This window comes from Octopus sinensis, linkage group LG5, assembly GCF_006345805.1.
Source record: "Octopus sinensis linkage group LG5, ASM634580v1, whole genome shotgun sequence".
Classification (NCBI taxonomy): Eukaryota; Metazoa; Mollusca; class Cephalopoda; order Octopoda; family Octopodidae; genus Octopus; species Octopus sinensis.
Window position 1 is genome coordinate 35,510,820 of NC_043001.1, and position 10,000 is coordinate 35,520,819.

The window sequence follows — 10,000 nt, forward strand, 5'->3', positions numbered from 1 at the left end:
ATGCTGGTGTGTATATGTTCCCGTAACTCAGTAGTTCGGCAAAAGAGACCGGTAGAATAAGTGCTAGGCTTACAAATAATAAGTCCTGGGGTCGGTGCGCTCGACCAAAGGCGGTGCTTCAGCATGGCCACAGTCAAATGACTGAAGCAATTAAAAGAGTAAAAGAGTAAAGAGTATATTTTGTACATATAAGTATATCAGCCTGCGGGCATAATGAAAATAGGCTCTCAGGCACAATTGCGCCCGCGAGTGGGGGCATCCGCATCCCTGATACAATACATTCTTGTATATGGAAAGAATAGTAAATTGTAACGATCGTATAATAAGTATAATAAGGTCAAAGTATCCATCTTAATAATTTGAACGAAGATATCAGTACCATAATAGTGCTTTTCTTTCATAATTTTCTTTTGTTTTAGAGCAGTGAGCTGGCAGAAACGCCGGACGAAATGCGTAGCCGTATTTTGTCTGCCGTTACGTTCTGAGTTCAAATTCTGCTGAGGTCGACTTTGCCTTTCATTGTTTCGGGGTCGATAAATTAAGTACCCGTTACGCACTTGGGTCGATGTAATCGACTTAATCCGTTTGTCTGTTCTTGTTTGTTATCTCTGTGTTTAGCCCCTTGTAAGTAGTAAAGAAATAGGTATTTCGTCTGCCGCTACGTTCTGAGTTGAATTCCGCCGAGGTCGACATTGCTTTTTATCCTTTCGGGGTCGATTAAATTAAGTACCAGTTGCGTACTGGAGTCGATCTAATCGACTAACCTCCTCCCCGCGAATTTTAAGCCTTGTGCCTAGAGGAGGAAAAAAAAGATTTTTTTTTTGTATTCCACCGAAACAGCATACAATATCATGAGAAATCTTTCAGAAGGTTACTATGTAATTCGTTGCTATTTTCTGATAAGAAGTGCAAAGCCAAGAAATCTTGTCATACACGTTGCAGACAGCCTGTGAGGTTAATGCAAAAGTTTGAATAAACGTATACACAGACATAGACGAAACACACTCACAAAGCCCATCCGCAAACATATTCACAGAGACGCACACGCTTGCACACGTACACGAAAGCGCACACACGCAAGTACGCACACTCTCATAGAAACCCCAGATAAAGATATATACAGATATGCGCACACGCACGTCTATCATATCATTGTAAATAAAAAAAAATAACTGAACAGGGATATGGGGTTTTGTCACTCTGATCTGACTGAATGTTATCGCGTTGAAAAATGAGGAAATAAATACCTATTAGTTCAAACTCACACGCAAACGCGCGATTGAACATGCGCCTATACACACATTGTGTTTTTCTACATACATTTAATATATATCTGCATGTATGAGTACTGTATGTATTCACACACACATATACACACGTACATATATATAATATATATATATATATATATATATATATATATATATATATATATATATATATATATATGTATGTATATACAGGGTTGGTCAAAAGTCACCTGATAGTAAAACAAACCCATTTAATACCAAGATTTATTTATGTTTAGCAGCTGAATGAATTTAATAAAAGCACCCAACACCAAAGCAGAAGACACCTCCTCCGAAAGTGGGGGCCCCGCTATGTCAGAACGGTAGAGGAGTAGGGGCCGAAACCGAACGTGGTTCCTCCTGATGATGTCTTGAGCTAACTGGATCCTATACAGGAGCTGTTGTGGTAGCAGACCACGAAACACGGTTGTAATTTCTCCTTGAGCAACACAATTCTCCATTCAAGTCAATACAGAATAACAGACAGTATATATGGACTTTTGATTTACAGCAGGGTGACTTTTGACCAACCCTGTGTGTGTGTATATGTAATATATATAGATATATATATATATTAATATTATATATTTATATATAAATATACATGCATATATGGGTACATACATATACACACATATATACGAATACATACATACCAAGAATAATCAGCTGAAATTGCAAGGATACTCTGGTTCTTGACTGAAGATAGAAAACTTCGAATGACCCGTCCTTGTTTTCTTTGTATCGTCCATCTGGATGTTTTGTTGTCCCTTTTCGTATCACCTAGTTTTCCGGATGTTTTGCGTTCTTGTCCCATTTTGTATTTTATATATATATATATATATATATAATATGCACATATACTGTGAAGGCGCGTGGCTTAAATTTAGGGTATTCGGCTCACAATCGTGAGTTCAATTCCCGGCGACGCGTTGTATTTTGGAGCGAGACACTCTATTTCCCGTTGCTCCAGTCCGCTCAGCTGGCAAAAATGAGTTGTACCTGTATTTCAATGGGCCAGCCTTGCCACACTGTGTCACGCTGAACTTCCTTGAGAATTACGTGAGAACTGAGTACATGTGTCTGTGGAGTGCTCAGCCACTTTCACATTAATTCCACGAGCAAGCTGTTCCTTTGATCGTATCAGCTGGGACCCTCGTCGTCGTAACCGACGGAGTGCTACTTTTTATATATACACATATACTCACATATGCACACAAGTCTGTGTCTGTGACTCTGTGTGTCTGAGTTTGTGCAATGGATCATACCACCTCTGGTCTCTTTCTGCAGAATTTGAAAATCTTTATATTTATAGTCTCCGACCCCCACCATGAGGAGTCCATTACTCATTAGTACATGGGTGGCCCAAATAAAAGGAGTAAAACTCCCTTCCGATCATGAATAACCATGGGATTGCATCTGAGTCACAAGTCCCGGCAAGGCTGTTTATGGAAGACCAGCTGTCTCCCCTCTCCACGCCGCCGATATTATCCAAGGGAACGGCAAAGGCCAATACAGCTAGGTACCAGTGACGTCACAACTTATTTCCACAGTTAAGTGAACTGGTGCAACGTGTAATAAGGTGTGTTGTTCAAGAACACAACACACAACCCTGTCCAGGACTCACTACCTCATGATTGTAAACCCGACGCTCTAACCACTGAGCCGGTCCTAATACATATCGGTTAATCACCTCGATCTTTAGGGACTGCGATTTTGAAAAGCTGATTTGTAAAGTGTTATTTGGTCCCAAATTATCACAGATCATGAAACCTTTTGATCAAAGTTTTTTTTATCAAAATTTCTCGATAAACCGGGCTTTTCCGTTTAGGCATAGGTTATCGAGAACTTCAATATATATATATAATATGCTTTTGCTTTTCTAAGCTGGTCAAGTATTTTCTGATACGAAATTTTCTTGGAGCAGTGTGATATTCATTGTGAGGTTGTACATGTCTCTTATATGCCTCGAGCAAAACTTACATCGTGTAAAATATTTACAAAACCACACTGGCATCAGATGATTCAGTTTCTTAGAAAAAGCGCTGACGAAATAAAGTATTAAGGAATACATTATCCTAACAGAAAAACTGCAATTAATCAAGAACGAGAATTCTTCGTGAATTGAACAACCCTGCTCATATTGCTCCCCGGTGTAGAGAGCAAGGGATTGTCTTGATGGCAAAAAGAACGTCAGTTTATAGAGAAGGAGGTTCAGTTCTTTGTTCTAATTTGCAAACAAGAAACCCACAGGCTCCGCTAGGTTTCAATATTTATGTGTTTTACTATTCCAGTACATGACTACCGACTTGTATATGATTGAATATCGGCTGCATTTGGGTGTGTTCGACTTCACCATACCTTTTAATGATGTCTGTCGAAACTAACAATATATTACTGGGGATAAGGGTCAACGAGAAGAAATCTTATACAACCTCCGCTGTGAGGGTTTATTCAGAACATTAGCACTGAAGTGTAAAGAGAAGAGCCAAAATTTATCTATCCCAAGAAGAGATGTAACAATAATTCTGATTCCGTGCTTGGCAGAATGGATATACGTTCATATATTGACATCGGAAATTAGTGGATTTCAGCTATCAGGGAGTACATTAAAAAGTTTGGTAGCATCTCCATGCTACCAAGGAATGATGCCAAGTGAAGTGCTAAGATGGCGACTAAATTTAGAAGGAGAGAAATCATTAGTCATAAACGAAAGTTTGGAAGTTATATCTATGTGTGGTGTTTGTTTTAGCAGGATTTTCTATAATGACTCTTATAAGTATTTCAAATGCACGAGATCCCATTAACACGCTGGTGGGTATAGACGTGTAGGCGAGCAGATTCTTGCAAAAGTTCATGCCGTCTCGCTGTGATTCACGACAGATGGAGTGTATATTATCATTACAAAACTCCGATTTGCCATTTATATATACATGCGTTGAAATAGCAATATCATGGTCATTGCCGACGGAATTGACAACATATTGCATCATGTGGTTTACCTCAAGGTAGGTGGTGAATGATAAAAAAAAACGATAGCGAGTAGAAGGCAACACTATGGATGTAAAGTGGGTTTCTGACACGTATAACATGAGATATTATCAAAATCGAACCTCAAGATACCACTAAATTGCTGCTTAATCGATCAATTACACACTCTTTTACTCTTTTACTTGTTTCAGTCATTTGACTGCGGCCATGCTGGAGCACCGCCTTTAGTCGAACAAATCGACCCCAGGACTTATTCTTTGTAAGCCCAGTACTTATTCTATCGGTCTCTTTTGCCGAACCGTTAAGTGATGGCGACGTAAACACACCAGCATCGGTTGTCAAGCAATGCTAGTGGGACAAACACAGACACACAAACATACACACACATACATATATATACATATATACGACGGGCTTCTTTCAGTTTCCGTCTACCAAATCCACTCACAAAGCTTTGGTCGGCCCGAGGCTATAGTAGAAGACACTTGCCAAAGGTACCACGCAGTGGGACTGAACCCGGAACCACGTGGTTGGTAAGTAAGCTACTTACCACACAACCACTCCTGCGCCTATCTGCTGTTATTTTTGGTGCTTATGTGTAATTCTAGATTATCATACATTCAACACCTACCTAATATCTCAAGGTGCAATTTCTAGATTTATTGCCTCATATGAACCATATTTCTGCTTAACTGAATATGATCAATGGATTATTATTATTCTAAGAATATTGTAAAGTATGAACAGCGTATTTTCCCTCATTAGCTCTAACTCTTTCAAATTATTTTATTAATAACAATCATTTTAGTATAACCATCGATTATTCAAACTGCTGCATCTTCATCAATTATTATAGAACTGGCGGTAACAGAACATATATTCAGGCTAACTTGAAAACAAAGCCAATATTGAAATAATTATTAAGTTCACTGGCGTGTCACCTTACAGACTAGTTTATAGCTATTATGTTAGGATATAAGTCGCCACTATTGTAAACTGCATCATAGCTCTACCATCTTCTTACACTTCCACACCTCTTAGTATGATGAGTCTTTTCTGATTATACAACACACGATTATTAATCAATAAAGTTTTAAACAATACATTTTAATAATAATTTTATGCCACCATTTAATATTCCTCTGGTTATAGTTCCAGCAACATCTTGCAGAAGAATACATTGTTATATCTATGTAAAGTTAGATTGATATTTAATCAGAAACTTATATAAGTACATCAGTATATTCATATCTTGAAAGGTGTATCTGAGCGTGCGTGAGTGTGTGTGTGTGTATGTGTTTGTGTGTGTGTGTATGTTTGTTTGTGTGTATGTGTGTGTGTGTGTGTGTGTGTGTACATTTATTAAATACATTACAAAGTCATTCACACCACTAAACGAGAACACTACAAAGCCTTTTATGTTTTGTCCTGTGTTGGCCCAAACCCGAGCCAACATATGACCGAGGGTAGACCAGCTGGTCATTTTTGAGAACCTATTAAAGATGCTATGGTATCTGTGTTTCGGAAAGGTTTGATTAATCAAGAATGAGTTCTTCAGATTTTCTACAACTCTGTGTTCTTCCTAATGAGTTCTTACCATGTGAAGTTGAACTGGCGAATATTTCCGTCAGAGCATATGATTAACATTCTAATGATCCTTCAAAACGTCTGCAACTCACGGATGCCGCAAGATCTTTAAAGAAACACTGAAGCAACCTAGATGGAGTAACATCATAAATCTCTTATCAAAACCAAAACAACGGAAGTAAAACGTTTTTTCAGTCTGAATGAAATTACAGAAATCTATTAATCTGCAGAAACACTGGAAAATGCTTATCTAAGTCTTATAAAAGAGCAACAAAATGCGAGTGTGCTTTCGAAAAGATATACATAGATATAACTGAGATCTTCAGAACCAGTTCAACAAAAAAATATATACATCACTCTTTCAATATATTTGGAAATTCAAAATACGAGTAACCAACGATATGAAGTATTATCGAAAGTTTGGCAATAAGCACATGGTACTAAGAAACCCAACATGTCCATTGTAAAGAATAAAACAAGAAAAGAAAAGAGAAAATAAACACTTTAATAACAACAGATTGCAAATTAAGAAACATGGAATATTTTCAATATGTTCACATAGGTGCAGGAGTGGCTGTGTTATAAGTAGCTTGCTTACCAACCACATGGTTCCGGGTTCAGTCCCACTGCGTGGTACCTTGGGCAAGTGTCTTCTACTATATCCTCGGGCCGACCAAAGCCTTGTGAGTGCATTTGGTAGATGGAAACTGAAAGAAGCCCGTAGCATATATGTATATTTATATATATATATATATATAATATATATATATATGTGTGGGTGTGTGTGTGTGTGTGTGTGTGTGTGTGTGTGTGTTTATGTGTCTGTGTTTGTCCCCCCAACATCGTTTGACAACCGATGCTGGTGTTTTTACGTTCCCGTAACTTAGCGGTTCGGCAAAAAACCGATAGAATGAGTACTAGGCTTACAAAGAATAAGTCCTGGGATCGATTTGCTCGACTAAATGCGGTGCTCCAACATGGCCGCAGTCACATGACTGAAACAAGTAAAAGAGTAAAGAGAGAGAATATATCATCCACTGCATTGTCCAATACGTCTTTTATAAACGATTCACTGTCAGAATTTGAGGAAAGTTTGGCTATTATCTCTAGCATGACGACTGAGCATGTTGATGCCTCGCCCCTTGCCTCGTTTGAGATTTCTATTGATGTGCGAGGCGTGGTTTGGCTGTGTTTGTTATTGTTGTTGTTCATTATGCTAATTACTTTGTAAATTGGGGTAATCATATTGGTCGCGATAGCAATGGCATTTGTGATAATGACTGTTGCAAAGGAGTCAATAGGCGTGGTGTTTACTATGGTGGCGGTTATAACGCTGGTTTTGATGATGATGATGATGAGGTTGATGATGATGATGATGATGATGATGACGATGATAACGACGACGATGATGATGATGATGATGGTGGTGGTGGTGATGTTGATGATGATGGCGATGATGATGATGACAAAGACGACGACGATGATGATAATGACGATAATGATGCTGACGACGATGACGATGATGATGATGGTGACGACGAAGAAGATGACGACGACGACGATGAAGATAATGATTACAGTGACAATTGTGAGGACGAGGTAAATGATGATTATGATGATGAAGATGATGATGGCGGGAGGTAGGAGACGGAGGGATAATGATGATGATGATGATGATGATGATGATGATGATGATGATGATGATGATGATGATGATGATGATTGCGATGGTTTTAATGATTAAGAACGTAGAATTACAATAGTTAAATAAAGTCCTAGCGATAAGAGAGAGAGGTAAGGGGAATCTTACATGTTGTTCAGTAATTTCCGTCTAAGTTGTCAACATTTATCGTAAGACAAGAACGATATGATGGATGGATGGATGAGTGTATGGATGCATGGATGGATGGATGGATGGATTGGTGGACAGAGGGCGCGTGTTTTAGAACTTCATTTAAGAAAGTTTTCGAAATACATCATGAACACTACTGTTAAATGATGAAAAATGAGGTGTGGAAAATTTAATGGAGGCAGAGGAGATGCAGACGAAATTTGGGAAATGTGGTTGGAAGGTAAAGGAGAGGACAGAAGATAGGTTGGTAGAGAAACAGAGAGAGAAATTAGGGGAGAGTAAAAAGAAGGGATAGAAAATAAGGAAGAGGCATAATATGTATAGAGGGAAATATGGAAGAATTTAGGAGTGAAAATTAATGATAGCTAGCTAGCTAGATAGATAGATAGATAGATAGATAGATAGATAGATAGATAGATAGATAGACAGATAGATAGATAGATTGATAGATAGATAGATAGATAGATAGATAGATAGATAGATAGATAGAAAGATACACAGGTAGATAGATAGATAGATAGATAGATAGATAGATAGATAGATAGAGAGAGAGAAAGAGAGAGAGAGAGACAGACAGACACATACATACATGCATGCATACATACATACATACATACATACATACATACATACATACATACATACATACATACATACATACATACATGTATACATACATACAACACTGCCTAAACATCAATCTTGAAAAATTAGGCTTCTCAAAACCAGAAAAGAGAAAGCTAGTTCGAAGACTACAGATCCAGTCCATCACTGGAACTGTAAAAATCTGTAAAACTTTCTAGAAATTTATCATTTAAATATATATGGGCATGTCTAGATATACAACTATATGCATGACAATACATATATTAAGCAAAACATACAAATTTGCACTTATACATGCACATATACATATACATTCATACATACGTGCATACATACAAATAAAAATACCCTGTTGTTGATGTAGAGATTCCAATGAAGGAGCCTTGGATCTAGGTTAGAAACCGGTTCTTTATTGGCGAGAAATCTTGAAATAAAACTGGACAATCACATGCATACATATATGCTCGAGACTGGCCAAAGATAGATAGATAGATAGATAGATAGATAGAAGATAGATAGATAGTAGATAGATAGATAGATAGATAGATAGATAAATAGATAGATAGATGATAGATAGATAGATAGATAGATAGATAGATAGATAGATAGATAGATAGAAAGATACACAGGTAGATAGATAGATAGATAGATAGATAGAAGATAGATAGATAGAGAGAGAGAAAGAGAGAGAGAGAGACAGACAGACACATACATACATGCATGCATACATACATACATACATACCATACATACATACATACATACATACATACATACATACATACATACATACATGTATACATACATACAACACTGCCTAAACATCAATCTTGAAAAATTAGGCTTCTCAAAACCAGAAAAGAGAAAGCTAGTTCGAAGACTACAGATCCAGTCCATCACTGGAACTGTAAAAATTGTAAAACTTTCTAGAAATTTATCATTTAAATATATATGGGCATGTCTAGATATACAACTATATGCATGACAATACATATATTAAGCAAAACATACAAATTTGCACTTATACATGCACATATACATATACATTCATACATACGTGCATACATACAAATAAAAATACCCTGTTGTTGATGTAGAGATTCCAATGAAGGAGCCTTGGATCTAGGTTAGAAACCGGTTCTTTATTGGCGAGAAATCTTGAAATAAAACTGGACAATCACATGCATACATATATGCTCGAGACTGGCCAAAGATAGATAGATAGATAGATAGATAGATAGATAGATAGATAGATAGATAGATAGATAGATAGATAGATAGATAGATAGATAGATAGACAGAGAGATTGCAGCTATTCATCATCTTTACTGCCTATGGACATACATATAAATTTGCTATGTTTCTATGTCTACTACGAAGGCATACACACATACATGCATACATACATGCCAAGCATGCGTACATCATTTAAATATATATGAGCATATCTAGATATGCGACTATATGCTTGAGAATACATACATAAAGCAAAACACAAATTTGCACACATACGTACATACATATAAACAAAAATATTCTGCTAAAGATGTTGAAATTCCAATGAAGGAGCCATGAATCTAGGTTAAAAACCGGCTCTTTCTCCATCGGCAAGAAATCTTGTAATAACACTGGACAATCACATGCATACACACATGCTCCAGAATGGCCATTCTAA

The 10,000-nt window shown here is 37.2% G+C and overlaps 1 long non-coding RNA gene across 1 annotated transcript in view; it reads left to right on the forward strand.

Annotated features, from left to right (window-relative positions):
* Positions 1-2,221: 2,221 nt before the first annotated feature.
* Positions 2,222-10,000, forward strand: part of LOC118763493 — a 20,235-nt gene continuing 12,456 nt past the window's right edge. Inside the window, exons 1-2 of the long non-coding RNA XR_004999252.1 lie at positions 2,222-2,351; positions 3,235-3,237. This is a non-coding gene — a long non-coding RNA (uncharacterized LOC118763493). The remainder of the gene's footprint in view (positions 2,352-3,234; positions 3,238-10,000) is intronic.